At 48.1% G+C, this 22,902-nt stretch overlaps 1 protein-coding gene across 1 annotated transcript in view; it reads right to left on the bottom strand.

Annotated features, from left to right (window-relative positions):
* Positions 1-22,093, bottom strand: part of ADGRB1 (adhesion G protein-coupled receptor B1) — a 288,832-nt gene extending 266,739 nt beyond the window's left edge. The window contains exon 1 of the mRNA XM_058809221.1: positions 22,001-22,093. The gene's annotated coding sequence lies outside the window, so the exon portion shown is untranslated. The remainder of the gene's footprint in view (positions 1-22,000) is intronic.
* Between the last annotated feature and the right edge of the window lie 809 nt (positions 22,094-22,902).

Here is a 22,902-nt window from a genome sequence, read left to right as displayed (position 1 = left end):
CCCATTTTCAGAATTGGATTCTGATGCAACCTTTACCATGCTTTGTAAATCGTCCAATTCCTTATTATCCAAGACTCCTCTTACCACCATCTGATAATTTTTTCTTAGCAAACTCCTTCTACAGATGGAAAATCTTCAGATTTCATAAATCTGGTGGACCTGGGCTGGAGGGAGAAGGAGGAACAGGCAACAGAAGCTGTAAGAATATTTTACTGCCTCTTATTTTCCTTCTTCTTAGAGAGCTTCCCCAGGCCCTGAGATATTATAAAAAATGCCTTATTTATTATCAACTTTTAAGCACTCTTTGTTCTGGTCACCTACTCAAAAAAGGAACAGAATTAAATGTATGTATATTGAAATAGGTGAAGAAATATGTGCAATCTGAAATAAGCCCTAATAAATAAGCCCCAATAATAAAGCCCAATCTGAAACAAGACTTCAAAAAATCCCAAAATCTGTATCTGGAAGGGTTATTATATAACTAACATATCTCATTTTTAAAAAATCTTGGAAAACTTCCTGTACTTGTTATATGTGGACTTGCTTGAACCACTTTATGATTGAAATGACCGTGATTCACAATCTATATTTTATCAAATATAATTTGGTATAGAATTCAAGTGAAGGGATCATTAATATCTGACAGGCAAAAGGAGTTTGGCAAAAATCACTGGCTAAAAATTAGTTCTGAGATAAGGTGTTCTGACTGAAAAAATGGTTCACAAAAATTTAAAAATCTTTTAGTAATGGATTTAGGGAAAAGAAGGGAGGGAGGGAAGGAGGAAGGAAGGAAGGAAGGAAGGAAGGAAGGAAGGAAGGAAGGAAGGAAGGAAGGAAGGAAGGAAGGAAGGAAGGAAGGAAGGAAGGAAGGAAGGAAGGAAGGAAGGAAGGAAGGAAGGAAGGAAGGAAGGAAGGAAGGAAGGAAGGAAGGAAGGAAGGAAGGAAGGAAGGAAGGAAGGAAGGAAGGAAGGAAGGAAGGAAGGAAGGAAGGAAGTGGCGGAAGGAAGTGGCGGAAGGAAGTGGCGGAAGGAAGTGGCGGAAGGAAGTGGCGGAAGGAAGGAAGTGGCGGAAGGAAGGAAGTGGCGGAAGGAAGGAAGGAAGGAAGTGGCGGAAGGAAGGAAGGAAGGAAGGAAGGAAGGAAGGAAGGAAGGAAGGAAGGAAGGAAGGAAGGAAGGAAGGAAGGAAGGAAGGAAGGAAGGAAGGAAGTGTCGGAAGGAAGGAAGGAAGGAAGGAAGGAAGGAAGGAAGGAAGGAAGGAAGGAAGGAAGGAAGGAAGGAAGGAAGGAAGGAAGGAAGGAAGGAAGGAAGGAAGGAAGTGTCGGAAGGAAGGAAGTGTCGGAAGGAAGTGTCGGAAGGAAGTGTCGGAAGGAAGTGTCGGAAGGAAGTGTCGGAAGGAAGTGTCGGAAGGAAGTGTCGGAAGGAAGTGTCGGAAGGAAGTGTCGGAAGGAAGTGTCGGAAGGAAGGAAGGAAGGAAGGAAGGAAGGAAGGAAGGAAGGAAGGAAGGAAGGAAGGAAGGAAGGAAGGAAGGAAGGAAGGAAGGAAGGAAGGAGATTAATTGGGGGTTTTTTTGTTAACAAAAATTAAAATGTATTGCTAATACTATTGAATTGTGTGTATGTATATTATTAATTGTTACAACTACCTTTGTCAGCTCATTTTTCTCAATCAATTTAGAAAACAATCACATAGAAAGGATTTGAATTTTCTCTCTGAAACAAATTCACTTTCATTTCAAAATGCCTCTTGTTTCCCAGTTTCAGCAGCAGAAGAGCTCAGGGGTTAAGGAGCTGTCACAGCCTGAGTAACAATTTGCAGCCTTGGATTCCAAGTGGTTGCCTAGCAGTAAAAGACTCCTTCCACACCACTCCCAGTTGGAGGTGTTCCCTATTCCATATATATACTTAGCTATAGAGGCCATATTTAGGGAGATATACAAGATTTATTAATAGGAGCTCCCTGTCAAAATCAGAGTATTGAGTAGAACGGGAAAAAGCCAAATCCTTGCAAAAGCAGTGGAGCATCACACACAGGCAGTGGCTCAGCATGGGAAATCAGTGTTGGATTTGCAGAGCAACAGATGCAAAATCAGCTACCATTAAGCACTTTTCTCAAGGAATTTTTCAGGATTATTCCTTCAGCTTGAGAGAAACCCTGGAATGCTAATAAGTCTACATAATTCCTCATAAAACATCCTGAATATGTTTTGGTTTTTTTAAGAATATATATATAATGACAGAGGAGATATTCATGTTCATTTAGTTTGTCCTCAGGCAGAACGAGGCCATTGACTCTCATCTGAGAATTCCTTTTATAATTAACCGAAAATTCAGCAAACCCCCTCCAGTTATACCTGGCTTGTGTCTTTTCCCCATGAGCCTTTCAGCAGTGGTGACCAATACCACAGCGGCTTGGATGCCATTTTTTCCTTTTAAAAAGCAGAAGTGATGAGCTGTGCAGAAGGAAAACTTGTATTTATCCACAAGGCAGAGTCTCCTGACCCACCCCATGAGTTTGCAAAGGCATCAACCACCCCTTAACCCCGTCCTCATGGGCAATGCATGGCTGTTAATGATCTTCCCTTTCTGCTCCATAGATCACAGGCAGAAGCCATCTGGCTTTTCCTCGGACCAGTGGAACAGGCTTTCCATAAACTTGAGGCTCTTTTTCCCTATTTAGGTCAGGAGTTAATATTCCCTATCACAAGGAAGGGGTCATGTCCTGCTGTTCAAAGTCAGCCCACTCCACGAGGGCTGGCAGGATGAGCTGCCCCCCTCATGCAGGGAAAGCTGGGCTGAAAGGAGACCTGTGCCTGAGCACAGCAGAGCGAACAACACCACAATATGCTGCCAAATACTCACAGTGCATCTTGAGTGAGCTTTGCACAGAGGCCTTTTCTGGTCTAAGACACAAGAGATAAAGAAATTGTGCTAAATCCCCCCTCTTCTTTTTTTTTTTTTTTCTTTTTTTTTCCTTTTTTTGGCAGAAAATGCTACACTGTCCCAGTCTATTAGGCTTGACTTGCTGAAAACTGAGAGGTCAGAAGGAGCTACCCTAATCTGCAGTAAGTCTGGCCCCACCATGCTGTGTGGGGAGATTCTCTCCCTGCAGGGTGAAGGAGTTCAAGCCCAACTTGCATAATGAGTAAAATGAGTTTCAGCATCTTGAGAACCCTAAAAATCCTCTTGCTCAGATCCCATGGATTGACCTGGCCCTCTCTCCACAACTGTCCCAGCAGCTCTGGGGAGCAGTGCTGCAGAGGTGACCAGAGGAGCTGTGTTTTTCTCCTTCCCACTCCACCACACTCTCAACCCTGCCAGGAGAATGGCATCCATCCCACATATCTCAGGATGTCAGCACTGTGGGCAAACCACAGCTCCCAGCTGGATTTGTCCCTCTGTCCCTTTTCACTGCTACCTGCATTGAAGGCAAAAGCTGAGCCATGATCTCTGCAGCTGGCAAATCCTTCTGGGACAGGAGTAATGCCCTGTCCTGAGGTGTGGGACAGCATCTTTTCCTGTCCCCAAGCGCCCACTGTCCCCTACAAGGAGGAGAGCTGTCCCCACCAGCACAAGGGAGGCAGGGAACAAGGACGAGCAGAGACAGTCACTCCTCTAAACATACAAAATTCACCAAAAAACCTGCCAGGGGGTTACACCAACCTCCTTCCTCCTGCTCCCTCGTGGGCCAGCAAAGCAAACAAGGCAAAGGGCTCTGTTGTTTCAGACCCCTGAGCAAAGAGAAGGGCAACAAAGCCGCCCATCCTCCCCGCCTCGCATGTGACGAGCCACAGAAGAGCAGCGCTGCTGCCAAGCCTGGGGACTAAAGGCCAAAGAGAGAGGAGATAGAGGAGCACAAGGGACTGCTTGTGTGGGTTTTGTTTGGGGAGTTATTTGAAATTCAGCAGCGACTGGGCTTGGAGAACAGAGTCCACTCAGAGCCTCTCTCTTCCCATTCATCCCTGTCCCGGCGAAGGAGGGAGGGGGGATGCAGGGAAAACAACCGGGCTCCTCATGAGAATTCCTGCCTGGAAGAGGCAGGCTGTGCCCACGGGGAGGCATTGGAACCTCGGCTTCATCAGGGCAGGACAAAGCCCTCATGCCAACAGCAGCCTGGTGTCCAAGGAATCACTGGCTTTTGGCAAAGATTTGCCACCTCCACCCTGAAGGTCAAGTATTTTTTTTTTTTTTTTTTTTTTTTGCCTCTGCCTTAGTTTCCCCCAGGTGTGACTTGAAAATAACACTGTCACATTTGGGTAATGAGGACATTCCTAAGCTAAAAGCTGAAAAGGAGTAAAGTGATTTCAGCAGAGCAGAAAAAAAACCGGCAGAAGATAAAGACAGAGGTTGGGTAAAAACAAATAACACGCTGTGAAAAAGACAATGTATCAATCTAGGACACAGTGAGGGGGAATATTGCCAGGTTTCCAGATATTAGGAAGACACTATCTTTGACCATGTCTAAAATATTAGATCCATTTTTGTTCTCAGCTTCAAGTAACATGAATTCACAGTGAGACAGGGTTGCAAAGAATGATCACTTAGGTGACCAGACTTGTTACAAGATACTGGTGCACTTGGCTTTGCAAAAGGAAAATGAAGAGAAAATTAAAATGCTATAATTAAAGCTCTAAAAAGGAAGCACCAGAGGAATTTTAGAAAACCTTCAAATTAAAGGGCAGTGATGCTGTGAGAATAGACAAGCTTGATTTGGCAAAAAAAAAATACACCTAGGTTGAGATTTTAGCCACCAGAACAATTATTGTCCAGGACAGTCAATCTTGTATGATTAAGAAGGAAATCTCCCTGCTAATATTGAGGTGGATTTCATTAGGAAAGCCTTTGGAAAGTGATTTTCCAGTGCTGTCCTTCTGTATTTAATGCAGAAAGGTGGAAACTTCACCCCTCTGCAGCTCCCACCTATAGAGCTGGACAGGACAGGGCTTTGCTTTTCTGTGGTTCTCCACCCCTGAGATGCCTCCTCTGTTTCCTCTCAGGTGTTTGGTGACTCATCAGCAACCCAGTGAAAGTTTTCTGCTCCAACCTTACATCAAAGCCTCCCATGGTTCAAGGACTCAGGTGACAGCCTGCAGCGTGACTGATGACCTTCTGCAGGCAGCAGAGACTCCTTGCATTTCTCTGCTCATTTTTAATTTAAGGTCCTCCACCTCTAATGCCTTGTCCTCAAGGGTACAGAGATTTTAGGAGTCCAGGGAAAATTCCAAGGAGCAGCCTCCTCCTGATAAGATACAGAATGATGTTTAAAGCTGGAACACTTCTAAACTGCTCTGTCCAAGCCCAGCAGAACTTCTCATTGAAGAATGATCCATTCTGTGATTCTCCTCTTCCCTGTCTGAGCTTTGAGCCACAATCTCCTGGTGAAACCTCTGGGGGATGTTGAACACCACGGAAATCGGGACAGAAAACTCTTCCCCTCCTGCCTGACTTTCCTCTCTCTGTCAAGCTGAACATTCTAGGAGAGATGAAAGAAACCAATGATGAACCATCTCCTTCCCCTTTTAACAGGCAGAAACCTTTGCAAATGGGCAAATCTGAACCAAACGGTGAAGTGATCACTCTGAGCACAGTGGCCCCTGACCTTTTCCTGTTTTTATTATCCCTCTCAATCGCACCCTCACATTCCTCCTGTATTCATTACTTTCCCCATCACAGGTACCATGAGCATATTTGGAATCACAGAATCATTTAGGTTAGAAAAGATCATCAAGCCCAGGCATTAACCCACTTATTTACAGCAGAGGCACAAGGTTCTTTAGGACTTTTCTCCCCACAGGTGTGACTGAACCTCCATCCCATGGTTAAATCTCGCCTCCAAGTCCAAAGCTGGTCCATTTAAGTTGTCTAATTTTGAGCAAATTTAAGTAAAAAAATCAGGTTTTCAATCTTCACATGCACAATGAACCTAAATTACATGACTTTTTCAGCCAGGATGCTGATAAATGTGGCTCCAGTGCCAGAGAGATCTTCATTCCCTGTGAACTGCTGCTTTCAGTTCCTGAGATGCTGCTGTTCCAGAGACAGAGCTCCTTGGAGACCGAAAGAAAAGATGCAGAGGCAAATCCTTCACTCCCCATGGAGACTCTATTCAGTCCTTATTACTGTTGGGTAATCTCCTGCTCCTTTCTGACATATCTCTGCCCTCAGATTCTCATTCCACCACTCTCGTAGTACCTGGCATTCAGATCAAAATTTCTTAAGTTCTGCGATTATGAAAGACAGATGATACTAAAAGACAAGTACAAGCAATACTTAAAATAAAACCTGGGTGTGATTTTTGAGTCACTAGAGAGCCTTGTCATGGTCCATAGCCAAGACTGAAAAATAAACAAAACAAAATTAAGCAACCCAACATTTGACAAGCTCCTGTTTTATAATTTCCAATTTTTTTTTTCTTTTGGCTTTGTTTCATTACTCAGTGAGCAAAGATGAGCCCCAAGATCTCTCCACTCAGAGAAGATTGTTCTATTGCAAGTTAAACTGAGCCTGGCTTTCAGGAAAAAGGCTCAGGAGGAGCAGCAGTGTGAACCTGCTCAAGGAATGAGGGATCTTTCTTCACCCCTAACATCCCAGCTAAATGGTGCTTGTCCCTCACCACTAGCAGGTATTTTGGTCCCTTTTGTCCCTTGCCACCTTGCTCATGTCCCCAAGTCTCCTTTGTTGCCTTATTCTCATTGCAACAAAGGAAAGAAATTAAAATATATGTAATCAAACAAAAAACAGCATCCAAAAAAGCCCCACAATTTAAAAAAATTCACTCATTAATATAGATGGAGGCTGAAAATATGGATATTTCACTGAAGTCTTGAAGCAAATGGCATCTTCTCAGGAGAACACTGTTGTGGACACAGGCACATGTGTTTTATTTATAGCTCAAGTTTTACTGCAGTCTCTCAGTCAAGCATGGCCAGGGCTGTGTGTAGGCAAATGTGGCTCATTTCTCCCCAGCTCAGCTTTAAAGGGCAGTTAACAGCTTGTCTGGGCCGTTTGGTAAAGATTTTATGAGCACAACTTAATCACAGAGATAGAAAAATGTTGCCACAGGAATGCAGCTGCAAGAGAGGGAGGCAGATCCCACCTTGCTGCCCTCCCAGAGAATGGACTGTGATCTGGGGATGCTCCCATTCCTGCCAGAGCCCTGACTGAGCCTCAAATCTCCCTCTAAGTGCTCCATCATCACCTCTTGGAAGCCTCTAAATCAAGGGAAGGCACTTCTCTGAAGCTTTACCCAACTCCTGCCACAAGCCACAGCATCCACAGAGCTGTTGTGGGATGGACACTCCTGGCCAAAGGAGTTCACAACAATTCCCAAAAACCACAACAATTCCTGCTGCTGCCTTTCCTTCTCTGCCCCTCTCTGATGTCCTCTGCTCTGCAAAGACACCTCTGAACTTATTAAAGATGCTAAAGTGTGGGTACACAGAACACAAGTGCTGCAGGTAAAAATCAGGTGGTAAATTTAGGCTAATTCCTCTTGGTGTCACCCCATTCCCTCTCTTCCCTCCTTGAAACTCCCTTAAAAACTGTCTGAAGACTTTCCTGGAATAAAAAAAAAAGTAACAATTCTTCACTATGACCTCCTCTGAACATTATGTCCCTTGCCTAAAATTTGCTGTTGAATTTAAGGGATGTGCCCACATCACGTGGCCATGGCAGGACCCACACCCAGACACCAACACCAGGTCACCTACTAACCCCTTTGCACCTCACCCTGACTCTGAGCTGCATTTTCCCCTGCAGCCTGCAGCTCTGTCCTCCTGTCCTGCATTGTGACAGGCTGGCAGAGATGGTGTTCCTTCCCAAACACCCAGGAATAGATCTGGGCCAGTTCCATTCGCTATAAACTTGCACTTTGCAGGCTCAGATGTCATCCCTGACGTTTAGATCCACCACCTCAGTCAATCTTCTGGCTTAAAGCAAAGGGGAGGGCAATCAGAATCTGCCTGACACAGCAAATCTAGGGAGGAGAAAAGGGGGGAATCAATTTTTATAATACGTGTTTGGCACCACATAATAGATATAACTCTAAATGCAAGCCATAAAGTTGGAGAGGATTATAAATTAAATCCATTCTGTCCCTTTTAAGTAAAAAAGTGACCTTACCATAGAATTAAATGTGGGTTTTACCCAGTGATCTATGGAGCTGTAAAAGTGCATTGTGGCAGGGGGATATTCCAGCACAGAGAGGAGCCCCCAGACAGGCATCTCAGCCCATGAGCTGCTGCTTGACTCAAAATGAGCACAGGGCAACAAGAGCTGAGGATTTCACCCCTCTCCCTGCCAGAAGGTGACTCATGTCCCTGCTGGGAACAGTCCCTGGCCACGTTTTCCTCTGAACTGGGATCAGTGTTGGGATGAGACAATGCTGCCTGAGAAGATGTTCTGAAACATTTCTAAAAATTAAACAGTCTGCACAAAACCAGGCCAGGTTTTGGATCTGTGTCCTATCCCTGTTTGGTTTACCAAGCCCTAAATATGGCACAAGAGAGGGGGAGGATTAGAAAGTGTCCTGGGGTTCATCTAAATGCCCCAGTGGTGGTGAAAAAACGGGGATGGGAAGTCCTTGATTGCTCATGTAGTGACTCCATCCCCCTGCTCCAATAATCATACAGAAAAATCTGAAATACAAAAGACTTGACATTGTAACCCAGCCCAGAGGACACAATTTAGGATGTTCCAGATGCTTTTGAATGGCCAGAAATTATCAGGTTTTGTCTCACAAGCAAATGTGGTTTTGAAGCCACTGCTGAGTTACAGGTTGATATTTGTGGATAAAAGCTCTCTGAGCCTGTGGGAGACTTGGTGCCCCCTGAACATAACACAGGACTGAAGGCTGTTCCACTTCCAATCAGTACAGCAGTGAGGAAAATCACTTCCCCCATGAAACAGATGCTCAGGGAAGTCACTGGTGGGTTACCTCATTACTGCTGAGAAGTGGTGCAAAGGAGGAGCCAAGAGCCTGCCCAGACACTGAAAGTCACTGAAACTTGGACAAAAGAATAGTGCTGCCAAGCCTGGCTATCTCTTTCTGTGTGCACTGGACTGGTGCTGCTCTGCAAGCCATGAGCATTCATCAAAGAATTAGATTAGGTTTAGTTTGGATATTGGGATTTTTGTTTTTCATGATAAAGGCTGTAAAATATTGAAATGTAAATGTACTGTGCAGGCAGGTGGTGGGGTCATCATCCCTGGAAGTGCTCAGAAATGTGTAGACATGGATGATGGTGAATGTGGTGATGGTGGTGCTATGACATGGATGATTGGGAATTTGGTGGTGGCGATGCTGGGCTGATATTTTTGCCTTGATGATCTTGATGGTCTTTTTGAATTTTAACAATTCTGTGATTCCATGGAACAGCAAGATTGGATTCAGGAAAGCAGCCCAGATGGTCAAGGTTATGTTGGAGACTCATCTGAGCTACCATGGATGATGGTGAATGTGGTGATGGTGGTGCTGTTGACATGGATGAGTGGGAATTTGGTAGTGGCAATGCTGGGCTGATATTTGGACTCAATGAACTTGAAGGTATTTTTGAATTTTAACAATTCTGTTTATTCTATGAAACAGCAAGATTGGATTCAGGAAAGCAGCCCAGATGGTCAAGGTTGTGTTGGAGACTCATCTGAGCTGCCACACTCCACTGCGCTGGACTGCGATGCCAGTGGCTTCCTTCTCATTTTAACCTTTCTTTTTCTCCTGGTCACTCATTATTTATTAACATTATTTCACTCAGAAATGGCATTTTTGCCTGCAATTGAACTGTTGGGCTGCTCAGGGACAGAACCCAATCTCAGGGATCACCTGATGAACTGTCCCAGGAGCTGGACTCAATAATCCTTGTGGGTCCCTTTCAACTCAGGATATTCCATGATTCTGTGTGGAATCCATCCCCACCATGGATTTTCTACCCAGGAAATACCAAGCACTACCCAGGGGATGGCATGGGGCAGGGATTATTGCTAATAAACCTTAGGATCAGGAATAAGTCACAGGAATGAGACACAGTGAGAGTTTTGTTCTGTGGTAGTGAGTTGCACAAGGTCACCAAGTCAAAGAACAAGCCCTGGCCTGTATTGTTAATTAACATTTGATGTGATATTTCATTGATTGAAGATCTGCAAGGGTTCATACCCCTGCACACACGAGAGATGCTGGAAGAGGATTAATCAGAAAGGAAAGAAACTCTGACAAACTCTGAAACCCACCTCCACTCCTGAACTAAGAAGGAAAGGTGTCTCAAAAAATCTGATTTTACAGACCATAACCATGCTCCACACCAGCCAGAGCCTCTACCAGCCACCATGGTGCCAACAATAGCATTGCATTTACCCAGGTCTCCTTGCCATCCTCTCACCTTGAATATTTTCAAATGTTAGAGATTTCATTGTTAAAGGGGAAGAATAGTTACTACAACTAATAGCTCACTACTGATTTATGAGATAAAAGGAAATAGCCATTAATCAGCAGATGGTGCCCTCCATCTCCCAAATCTGCCTGTCACACCAATGCAAAAATACCAGGCTTTGTGCTGTTGCACATTTCAAAGCTATTTATGGTTAATATTTGGCAAAATTCAAATACTGCAGACATCCAGGACCTGCTGTGGATCAAGTCAAGAACATCTGGAGGACAAGACTCACCAGCAGGAGTCCTGATATCCAGATAAATAAATAAATTCTCCTGAGGGAAAGGGTGCAAAATACCAGTTCACAGATAGTAACAGCTCTCCAGGAACTTCACAGAGGAAAAGGGCTGAGCTGGAGATGAAGCACAATCTCAAGACCTCCAGATGTTGACCTTAGCTCTGCCAGAGGTTCACTTTCCATCAAATTCAAGCCACAGACCAAGCAGCTGCCTCTGTGCTCGGGAGTTCTGCATTGGCCATGCTCATATTCAGTGTTGTGCAACACACAGTGATCAAGTGATGTATATCCAAAAAGGCTCATCAGGAAAAGTGCAGAGGCACAAGATAGTGTTGGTCAATAATTTGGGAAGAAATAAAGCATAATAACTTTAAATGATTCAGTCCTTTGATGAGCCAGGGAACAACCAATCAAGTCACCACAAAAACTGAGAAAATCAGGGTTCAAGAAGAGCTCCAGCTGCCAGTGCTTGATGAGGGTGACTGGACAGAATAATTACACCACTGAAGTCACCTTCCAGACTGGGAGCCAATCTGCAGGGCTTAAACCCTCTTTGAAATGCTCCTTCTTTGACTGTCTAAGGAGCTGCAGACTCCAGAGCAGGATGAGCCCCTGAGTGGAAAGGTTGGCTGGGCAGCACCATTAATCCCCCACCCTAGTTGTGATCCCTGCTCTGGGGTGATTGATTTCCTTCCCCCCAGCTCCAAATGCTTTCCACAGGGAGATTATTACACTGCCTGCTCTGTAATCAGCAGCAACTTCAAAAGGGCTCAGCGCTGAAGGAAAACCCCCGAGGGACGGTGTGAAGTGGGAAACAAACACAGCATTTGGGTTGTAATTTGAGGTGGGAAGCTGGGGTTTTAATAACCACCTCTCCACGGCCTGCTGGGCACCTTGAGGCTCATAAATTGCATTTTTGAGAGCAGGAGGTTGCAGGGAGGATTTTGAGCCCACGTGGAAGGCGCCGTGCCCGGCGTGGCGCATCGCGGCGCTCCCATTGCGCTGAGCGCTGTCAGAGCAGAGCACTGCTGACCCAGCTCCAGGATTGGGAAGAGCCATGTCCCATTTACATCCAACCACTCTTCTGAGCAAGGGAAAGGAGTTGAGAAAAAAAATATCAGTGCTTTGTTTGTCCCACATTCCCCTCACCAGGCAAAATGGAGAAAATTGTGGTGGGATCTTCTACAAACGCGTTTAAGGCCTGCTCAAGGCAGGGAAGAGGAAGGTGGATCAGTTCTCTCAGCCTTTTAAATTGAGCTCCAATCCAACAAAGATACAAAGGGCTGATAGGGATCACAGCTGGCTTTACCAACCATCTTCCCCATCCCCAGCAGTTTGTCCCATATTGTGCCTAATGCTGTTGGCAGCCAGGTGATATTCTCAGGAGCATTCCAGGATGGTCCTAGAGGTACTTTTGGGAAAACCATTACTTGTAATCACAAGTCAAAAGCCAAATCAGGCAAGGGAAGGACCCACCAGACATCAGCACCACAGAACAAGGAAGGAGAAGTTGCAGCTTTTGGTGGAGTATCCCCCCTTTCCACATCCTGGAAAACTCAACTGCAGAACAAGCCAAGGCTTTTCCCAGGACAACAGAAGAAGATATCCACAAAAATATGAGTATTTTGTGATATGGGAATAAAAGAATGTAAGCATCACATTTTAGGGCAGGGTGAGTGCACATTTCTGATCAAAGATGCTGTGGCATTGCCTCTGGTCACAGCCCAGCCAAAGAATCAGTGTAAGACCCCAGAGAGATGCAGGGGTGTGGAATTGGCAAGAAGGGCCTTGTCTAGAAAACTGAGATCAAGTCAACAGGACATCAAACCAGGCCTTTGTCCAAACACAGGGAAGGACAGTCTCTACTTGAGGGGTTGTAAGCCTGTCTCACACCGTTACAAAAGGTTTTTCTTCCACTCAAGACCTCGGATTTAAGACCCCAGATCTCCATCCCTATCAGATTTCCTCCCTTTTGAGGAGGACGACACAAAGATTGCTGCCACACAGCCCCACACTGGAGTTTGTCCGGCAAAACAGCTTTCAGTTCATTCACCAGGACATCTTTGAATATCCTGCAGGCCTCCTGCCCACCAGGAGGCAGCTCCTGGGGGCATCTGTGTCCAGTGAGGGCATCAAAACCTGCAGTACTTGCGTCCCATCTCCACATATTCACATCCAAGAATCACAGATGCTCGAAGGTGGAAGAGGCCTCTGGAATTCCCCTCCTGCAAGCTGCTTCACCATCTCCCTTGATCTTGGTAGAGGATATCCAGACTGAGGATTCCCCATCTGGAGAATGTCACTTCCAGTGGCATTTCCGTGCCTGCAGGCACTTCCCACAGCTTCTGCTCCCCGAGGGATGCCTTGGGTACATCCACAATCATGTCAGCTCTCACAGCAAAGGATGCCCCTCCTGGTATTTCCACTCATCCCACTTAAGTGGATCCCCAGCCAACTGGCATTTTTCTGAGATCTCTCCCAGCTTCCCCCCTGCCCTCCCAGCTCTGCTGCTCTTCTGCCTGTCACCATCTCTCCTGCTGGTTGTAGCATCATCTCCATCTGGAGACTCTGAAAGTCCTGACAGCATTGCTATCCCTGGTAACATATCTGAAAACCCCGAGCTGGCAGGAGCCAGCAAATGACACAGGACAGGAAATATTTAACATTGTTCATGTCATTTTTTTAAAGTATTCAGAATATGCAGTGAACATTAATTCACTGTCTGGTTATTTCTTCACTTGCCCTCATGGCTGACCTGGAGGTGCTAGAATGAGTGATTGGGAGGGCAGTGCTGTATCCAGTGATGGGATATGAAGGAAAAGCTTGGGGCTGTGTCAGGACAGGTTTATATTGGAACAGGGAAGAGGTTTTTCATCCAGAGGGTGGTCAGGAACCAGAACAGGTTCCTCAGCGTTCCAGTTTGGACAACACTCTCAGGAACATGGGGGATTCTTGGTGTTGTCCTGTGCAGGTCTAGGAGCTCGATGGTCCTTGTGGTTTCCTTCCAGCACAGGGCATTCTGTGATTCTACTGAAATGTGGGCAGCTCAGAGTCCCCCAGGCCTTCTCAGCATTTGTCTTCCCACAGGTGGACATAATTCAGATGCTCCTTATCACAGTTTGACCCTCCTTTGGGCTGCACTCACCAGAGCAGATCAAGCACAGGAATGTCTTTTGTCACAGACTCTCCTTAAGCCAAAACCCACCCCTGCAGCCATCAGAGCTTCCCTAGAAAGATGCTGTGCCTTGGGGAACGCATGCAAGGCAGTGTCTGACCACTGAGGAACCTCAGCACTGCCAAGCTCCATCCCCAGTGTAAGAGCCAAGACAGCTCAGCCCTGCTCAGGGGGGAGGTTCATTGACATTTAAACATTTAACATCACCCACGACCTGGGAGGCAGCAGCTGTGCAGGCTGCTAGGTTACAGAGATTTTTCCTCTCCACCCATCCCTGATTTCTGCCATAAAAATCAGAGGCTCTGCTGTAATTTTACCTCCACATACAGATATTCCTGGTGCACATGCAAGAGTCAAATTCCCCCACCATCAGCTGCACTTGGTGAGATTGCACTAAGCTCCAAAAGGCAAGGGGCTCACCCTTGCCCCTTTCCTTGTATGCAGGAAGGTGTGGAGCATTTTGTTAGCAATTAACCCTTGTTTCAGCTCAATAGAGCTGATCAGATTGTGGAACAACATCTGAGAAGAGGAGATTAGCAGGCCAAGCTCTTTAGTACTTAAGGCACCAATGCAGCTACTCAAAATCAGATTTCCCTTTCTTCCCCAGCAGTTGATTAAAGCCTTTTCAAGCAATTCTTTCCAACCTGCAGATGTTTAAGTCAGGTGATAGAGAATTTTTTTTTTTTTTCTGGCTGGGAAATGGCAGCAGCATGGACCTGAAGTATCTCAGAACAAAAATCAGGTCCAGAAAACAGAACTAAGTGTGTGTCTGTCTGTACACAGGCATTAAAGCAGAGCTTTGATAGACCTGACCACAGGGCAAACATGCAAAGGCTTCAGTTCCAGAAGGGAGAAAACACTCTTAGAGCAGGAGCTGAATCCAGAAATAGCCTGTGAGAGGATCAATTTCTGCTACATACTGATTTATTCAGCCCTTTCATGGTGGCAAAGCCCTCTATAACAAAATATCTGATTACAGGACTATGACAATAAATTCCCCACGCCCTGGAGCAATGGCCAATGAATAACTGACTTGTTAAGGGAAGGGCCCTGCACAATGAATAAATCTACCAACAGGGCTTTCGATAAAAAAGACCCCACTGGGACAGATTTCCTTGTGAGGGTGTATCGACTTTCATTTGCAGGAACCAGCAGATATTTGTTTGGAGTAGATCTCCATTGTTACATTGCTGCTCAACAACATCCAGCATAAAGCCTGACTCCTTGATTGATTGTAGTATCCAACTGGGCTGGACTATACAAAGGAGCATTTTGCAGTGCTCCACGAGGTTCTCCTGGAAAAGGAGGTGTTTAATCCAGAGGAAATCCAAGGCCGGTGTAGAAATTACCTGCTTCATTATAGAAGGACCTCAAGAAATTAAGGACTGAGAAAGGGCAGGAAAAGACGGCTCTGGAGGAATGTTTGAGGGTGGACACGTGCTCACAGTCAAGACACAAGAAGAATAAACCATCCCTGGGGCTCAGCTGGTGCCCTTTACCTCGGGATCCCAGAGGAAATGTGATTTGACCACATCCAGCTGGACACAGAGCTGGCACGGAGCCACACAGGGGAGGAGGGAGCTAGGCTTCCCGATTTCACAAATGAGAAAACACCAACCTGCAGAAAGACCAAAGTCTTAATTAAGTGTGCCCTGACCCCTGTCCTTGGCCCACAGAGAGAATTGAACTACAGGAGTTTTTAAAATCGGCCACAGTGGTTTGGTGCTGGGCAACCCAAACTTCATCAGTTTGTGGAGCTGTTGGCTTGCAGGATCATCCCCAGGGAGACAGGAGCACAGATGGGACAGAGACAAAGCATTTCAGCTCCAAATCTATTCTAGCAGGATATCATGATGACCCCTATCCCAAAAACATTGAGACAGAGAGCCGTGCTAATTCTCAATGAATATGGAATAGGGCACGTCTGCCAGGAATGGGATATTCCTAATAGCTGACAGAAGGGAGGAAGAAAAGAGCCATTTTGCAAACAGCAAGGACTTTGTTATAGGCCAGCTGAGCTCAAAAAACTGAGGGAACATCTCCATCTAGCAAAGCCAGCCTGGGAACAGGCAGCTGACAAGGTGAGCCTGCGGGTGGGAGTGCTGAAATCATGGCAGGAGGTGTCACAGGACCTGCCTCTGACCAAAACTCAGGGTTCAGGAAAAGAGCTGGCAACAATAAATACCGGGACATGCACGTGGCATGCACGAAATGGTGCCCCCAAACACATGCAGGATTCCTCTGCCCTGCTCCCAGGCCACATCAAGCCAGCAAACAGCAGCTCTACCTGGAGCAAATCACCAAGCTAAAACCACAATGGTACTTGAAACACTGGAAGGAGGAATTTATATTTTATATATCTTGTTTCATACACTCACTTCAGCCAACATGCAGTGCACCACAAGAGGTGACACCCATCTGTTCCAGGTTTTACCCCTCCCCAAAAATATCTGTATTTCCTTACTATGTCTCTGTCCATTCTTCCTCCACATGCTGTTTGCTCTCCCTGATCCTCCCTGTCCCAGGGATAAGGCAGGACACCAAGCAGGGCAGAGTTTGCCACTTCAACAGCTTATTTGTCATCAGCTGGTCACTCCTTAATCAATCTTTTAGGGAGGGATATTTCAGGAGAAAATGCAGAGGGAGTGGGAGAAGGAAAGTAAGAAACCATCTCCGGTTTAATTTTGATAACATTGGCAGGGAGTGATTCTCTCCAACAAATTAAAATCAGCAAATCTCTCATTTTCTCTGACAGAGGTAACCAATTAAAATTTTCATAAAGGGGGCAGTGATGTGTGTCTGCCAGAGAGAGTCACCAATCTAGCAGCCCTCTGATTTAAAATATTATCTTTCCTTTCCTTTTTTTTTTTTGTCCTCTTCCCTCAGAGCTTCCTGGAGCAACATGACAGATTATCTCAGCATAATCAGACTAATACAAAACCCTCGCTCCGAGAGGCACCGCGAGGAAATTCTGAACTCGAGATGTGACGACAAATGGATGTTCTGAAGGGACTTCATTTACTGCTCATTTTCCTTTTCTTTCTTTATTTTTTTTTATTTATTATTTTATTGTTGTGCTTTGTAGCCTCAGCACTCTGCAAACCACATTAGAGAGCCAAATATCACACGGAGTGCATGGAAGGGAAAGGGAATTATGCTCCCCCTGTGGGCTGCCCTTCCAGATTGCTCTCCAAGAGAGAAGTTTGGCTTCCAGCTGATGGTTTTTTAGGTCTGAATAAAATGCCCCCAGTCATGGGCCAGGGATGGAGTGGGAGAATTTCCTTTTTGGCAGCAGGAGCATTAGGGAAGGGTACAGGGCAGGTGGGACCTCCAAACACTGGGATGCTGGAGACTGGGGTGGCATCTATGGTGGTCCTGACTTGGGGAAATGAGGATTTCCACAGCTCCCTGCCATGGTCGTTTCAGACTTAGAGGGCTGATCTCCTGTGGATTTGGCATCTGATGGGGCCATGTATAACTCATAAAATCACAGAATGGTTTGGATTGGAAGATACCTTAAAGATCATCTCATTCATCTCATTCCACCCCCCCGCCATAGGCAGGGACCCCTTCCACTGTCCCAGGTTGCTCCAAGCCCTGTTCAACCTGGCCTTGCACATTCCCAGGGACGGGGCAGCCACAGCTTCTCTGGGCAACCTGTGCCAGGGCCTCAACTCTTCACAATAAAGGATTTCTTCCTAATATTTAATCTAAAAGAAAGCAGTGAATTTCAAGTCAAAAAGAACCCCTGCCTCTCCAGCACAGATGGGTCATTCAAATGCTGTTTTTTCTCTGGCGGAGATTGGTTCAAGGCAGCTGAGATGCCAAGAAGGAGACCCCTGTCCCCACCTTGGGAACTGTGCATCAGTCCTTTTCTTCCTCTGCTTCAGACTCCCAAATCCCCACCCAAATTTATGGATGGACATCAACCTCCATCAGCATTTAACTCTAAGTCAAGTTTGCCTCAAACGCAAGCATTACCCTCCTGCCCCTTTTTAATCCCAGCAAACCCCAGGCAAGCAGAGAATTTGGGGAAAGAGCCATGAGAAGAACTCAGGAGCATCTTGTGAATGGTGAACACTGGGATTTGATGGGGACCCCTTGGCTTTGTCTGCAGCCACATTTTAGCCATTCCAGCATGTTGTGACACTGAGCAGGACCCTCCTGCAAACCTCCAGGCCAGGTGCCAGCTCCCTTCCCTTTGGAGTCTCGCCTGGGGATGTGAATTTTCTCTGAGGGGAGGAGGTGAGCTGGTTCCAGAGCCAGTCTGTCATCCATCTTGAGGAAAGCACTCCTCTCTCTTTGCACCTCTCCTGGAAAGGTGGGGACCAGCATTCCACAAGGCCCGGAGAAAAGCTTGGAGCCATTTGTTTACCAGCACAGGTTTTCCTGGAGCTAATTAATGAGCCAAGCTGATACACCCTGCAACAGGTATCGATGACAGAGGATTTCCTACCTGCTGCACTTAAGCAAGGGAGGGGGTGAGGCTGAATCTGTGTGCACAAAGCTTCCCCTTCTCCTTTTCATCAAAAAAAACTGGGAAAGGAAAGCCACCCACACTGCAGGAAGCCCCTCTGCCATCTCCCCCTGGAGCATGGGGCACCATCCCTGCTGGATGATACCACGGGTGGATTCCCAGGACCAAAGTGCTCAGGCATCCCTTTCTGCCACTTGCAGGGAGTGAGGGATGGTGTGGAAACCCCTTGGAGCTGGGGGCTGCCTCCGAGCCCCTTCCCAATTCTGGGCATGGGAGTAACAGAGCTGCACTTGGCATCACTTCCACTCCCGTGGAGAGGTGGTGGGAGCCTCTGCTTTCACAAGGATGCTGAAATTGGGGAGAAGAGGGGACGAGGGGGGATAAAACGTGCGGGAGAGCATGGTAAAAAAACAAAAACAAAACAAAACAAAAAACCAAAAAAAAACCCAAAAAAACATGGGAGGGGGGAGCAAAAACTCAACGCGAAGGCAACGCTGGAGAGTGGGAAATCAACCCCATGGGTTTCGCGTTTCGGGCGCGGGGTGGGAGCCAGCGCTTCTTGTGAGCCCCAGATATGCTGTGGGTTGGTTTTTTAAAATTTATTTATATTTTTTTTAGCTGGGGGGGAATAGCGGAGAGCATCGCTCCGCGGGCTGTGCCGAGCATCCGAGCGCTCCGGGGGTGGGGAGCGGCGATAGCCGGGCGGCGAGCGCCACCTCCCCGCCGCTCTCCGCAAGCCCCGGCCGCCCCCGGCAGCTCCCCCCGCTCCCGCTGCCGCCCTGGGGATGGGGGAGGCTGAGGGGGAACCCTGGCACTAGGTGGAGATGCCCGATGCCCGAAGCCTTTTCCCAACCTCTCCCTCCGCGGGGTTGCAGCGGGGATGGTCCTGATGCTGTGAGAGGGATGGAGTGGGATGTGTGGGTTAAGGGGTTTTGCTAAGTTTGGCGTGGTTGTAAAGGGGGTTTGTGGGGTGATGTAAGGTAGGGAAGGGTTGTGGGGGTGTCCCAGAGCACCTCTGGGTGCCTGCGGGGCACAGCGTGATGCAGGTCTTGCTGGGGTGGCAGAGGATGGGATGTGGGATGCTCCCCCAGCCGTGGTGGTTGCCTTTGGCTGCTCCTTGGGGTGTGATGGGGGTTCAGGATGTCCCCCCGACTCCCCCACACACACACACACAGTTCCCATCCCGGGTATGGGGTCTGGCACATGGTCCCTGCCTCATTTTCCCTCACCTAAGGAGAAGGGGCTACAGTCATTAATAGAAATCCCCTCAGCTTTGCAGCCAGCCCTTCCCTGAGCCTGAACACCTTCGCTGGTCGATTCTGGGGATTCCAAGCCCTTCTCCCTGCACCCAGGGCTCCGCAACACCATCCCAAGTGCTATGAAAAGCACCAAGAGCCCTGCTCCTGCCCTTGCTGTGCCTTGTGCCAGCTCCTTTCTGGTTTTCCCCTTCATCCTCCACAGCAGGAGCGATGCTGCACCCTGACCCCTCTGTAACACTCAGAGCCGTTTATGGAGGTCCCCTGGGTTTTCCAAACCCCTGTGCCCCTCCGAGACCCCTCAGGCAGGATGTCCTGCGTGCTCAGCCCTCTCCTGTGTCCCCTGCCTGGCTCTGCCCCGTCCCCTGGCAGTGCGGCTTGGCTGAGCTGGTGCAATTCCTCAGCACCCTCCAAGGGTAAAAACCTCCCCAGCACTGCCCTCCCACCTCCTTCCTCTTCCTCAGCAAGGTCTTGGGCACAGGAAGGACTGTGGGACCCAGGTTAATGAGTCATTAATTAATTAGGGACCTACTTAATATGCACGGGGAGTTGTTTGTTTCCTTTAGCAAGCCCGGACTTTGGATGAGATCCCAGCCCTGCGAAGCCTCCAGCCTGGTCTCCCAGCTGATAATAGATAATACAGATATTTCAGCACCAGCCAAAGCAGAGTCATCATCATTAATACAGAGCCCTCCCTGCTACACCACGGAGGTCACCAGGCAACTCCGGGGGGCTCAGCCTTCCTGGCTTTCCTCAGGCTCTGCCTGGCCAGGTGAGAGGAAACCTGAAGCGATCAACAGGTCGCGGGGCTGGGGAGGTGCCCCCTGCACCCCGAGCATCCCTGGCTCCCTCCCAGCGAGGCTTTCGAGGCGCTGCGATTTTCGCTCTGCCGCGCACGCAGCTTTGGGCATCTGTCAAAGTAGCTCCGCTCTTCCTCAGCCCCCTTCCTCCCCTCCTCCTCCTCTTCCTCCTCCCTCAGCCATCAGCTGTCAGCTGGCCCTGGCAACTCGGCAGACCCAGTGCTGGAGCTGCGTTGATCGGAAAGCCCTGGCTCTGAAGGGATGGGGCGGTCAGGGATGGCAGGGGGTGTCTTTGTGCCCTCCATCCCTTTGACCTTGCCTTGATGCTCCCCTCCCTCCCCGCTGCTCTCCGTGCCGCTGATTCACAGGGGCTGTTTGCTTGGCCAGGTCAGGATCAGGGACACGAGTGTGAGTCACAGCCGAAGGTACCTGGCAGAGTTCATCTGCAACCCCCGTGCCTTCCATTCGGTGCCTGCTCTCAGCCAGGACTGAGAAGTCCCTTTGAAACCTCCACCTGATCCCCCTGGATCCCTCTCTTCCCCTTGGCAGAGCCATGGCTGAAACACCTCTCGGTGAAAGTCTGAGGATGCATCAACAGCCGCCCTCCATCAGCGAATGTCAGGCCGTGAAAGGCAAGGGGGCGGTGGGGGAAGAGGGAGAGACAAATTTTGCGATTCATTCCCACACAGGGTGATTCAGAACAAGATGCTTTGTAATTACGCATCCCTGATGGAGACTCCTTCTCTCTCTCCACCCGCTCTCTCCCCCGGCGCTCCCCAAAGAAAGGCAAAGCCGTGCCTGGGTGCCAGCATCCCCGGGAGCAGCGTGTGTGTGTCTGTGTGTCTGTGCCACACTCGGAGCTCTACGGAGGCTAAAGGTTAATTTTCACTCCCGCTGTGAAGCCAAGTGCTGAGAAATGGCAATTTGGGGGGGCACATGGGGAGCTCATCGCCTCCTCCAGCCCTGGGTAGGTGCCACACAAGCAGCGATGCAAGAAGGGACCCCCCCACACCCCGAGGAAAAGGAGGAAGGCAGGAAGCTGCCATGAGGGTAAATTCATGCCCGGGGCAGGCAGCTGTCTGTCCTTCCGGCACTTTGTTTGCCAACATTGCGGGCTGTGGAGTCCCGGACCCCGGGGCTGCCCGCGGAGGCACCGCGGCTCCGCTGCACTTTGCAGTTCAGCCCCGGCTGGCTCTGCAGCTCTCCTGTCGCGATCCCCCGCTCCTCTTTCCTCGCCTGGCTGCCTTCTATCCACCCAGAAAACCCAGTCCCCATCTCCCTTCCCCGGGACACGTCTGCATTCCCCCCTCCGCATCCTGCAGACATTCAATATTTTCCGCCGGTGCTTGATGTTTGCCCACAGGACCCGCATGCACAAAAGTTAAAACTTCCCGTGTCAGGGAATGATTACGCTCTTATCAGTCCAAATTGCTGAGTGGAAGGGGACGGGAGCATCCTCCGGGTGCTGTTTCCAGGGGCCAAAGGAGAGGAGTGGGTGCCCAGCGCTGCCCCCATCGCCGTCTCCCCCGGGGATGGAGTCAGACCCCCCTGCGCTCCAGGCAAAGCCGGAGAAGTCGCGTTCCCCCTTTTCCCTCCCCTCCGTGGAAGAAGGAATTGTGGCCGGGAGCCCCTTACCTTGCCGAGCTCCCCAGGTTTTATATCCTCCTCCTTCCCTTCGTCAAATTCCAAATGGAAACCAGCAACATATCCAGGGGTAACCAGCCCAACATTGGGCAGCGTGTGAAGTCCAAAAGGATGGCAGAGCTCTCTCTCCCCCACTGCTTCCTCCACTCTTGCCTCTACATATATATATACATACACATTTTTATATATATATATATATAGATGTGTGTATATATTAAATAGAAAAGGGGGAAAAATCCTAAAAGAAATGGAGGTGGGGAAGGAGAGGAAGGGAGAACCTTTGGTGTCTCTGCAGACAGGCAGGTAGAAGAGAAAAGCTGAAAATAATTAAGCCGTTTTTTGAGGAATCCTTAGGAGAGGGGAAAAACGCAGTTAAAAGCCAGTAAATCATTAGATCCAAACAGACAATCAAGTCTTCTCCTTTGGAAAAAAAAAATATACAGCAGGGTTCAGAGTAGCTTTCCCAGCAGCGAGGAGCAAGAATGGTCTTCTTCAGGAAGATATGTTTGTTTAAAATCCACTCGTCTGCTTTTCCTTCTTTCTCTCTCTTCTCCCCCCACACTTTTTTTTTCCTCTTAAATTTATTTATTTATTTTTTTTAAAATTCTGCTTCTGAATCTCTCTCTCTCTGAAACTAGATCCAGTCTTTGTAGCCAGGGGCTGCATTAAGGATTACATCAGGCTTTTATAAGCTTTCCAGATCACACATTAGAGTGAGAGAGAGAGAGAGAGAGAGGGAGGGAGGGATAGGAGGGAGGGATGAAATGCACACACACACATACACACGCACACGCACGGATCGGAGCTTTGTAAAACAGGCAGCTATAGGCGAGGACCCGAACTGACACGGTATCGCATCGGGCATGCTCCGCTAGCCTCCAGCAGGAGAGGAT

Source organism: Ammospiza caudacuta, chromosome 1, assembly GCF_027887145.1.
Source record: "Ammospiza caudacuta isolate bAmmCau1 chromosome 1, bAmmCau1.pri, whole genome shotgun sequence".
Taxonomy (NCBI): domain Eukaryota; kingdom Metazoa; phylum Chordata; class Aves; order Passeriformes; family Passerellidae; genus Ammospiza; species Ammospiza caudacuta.
Note: the sequence above shows the minus strand (reverse complement) of the source record. Positions and strands in the feature narration are given on the sequence as shown.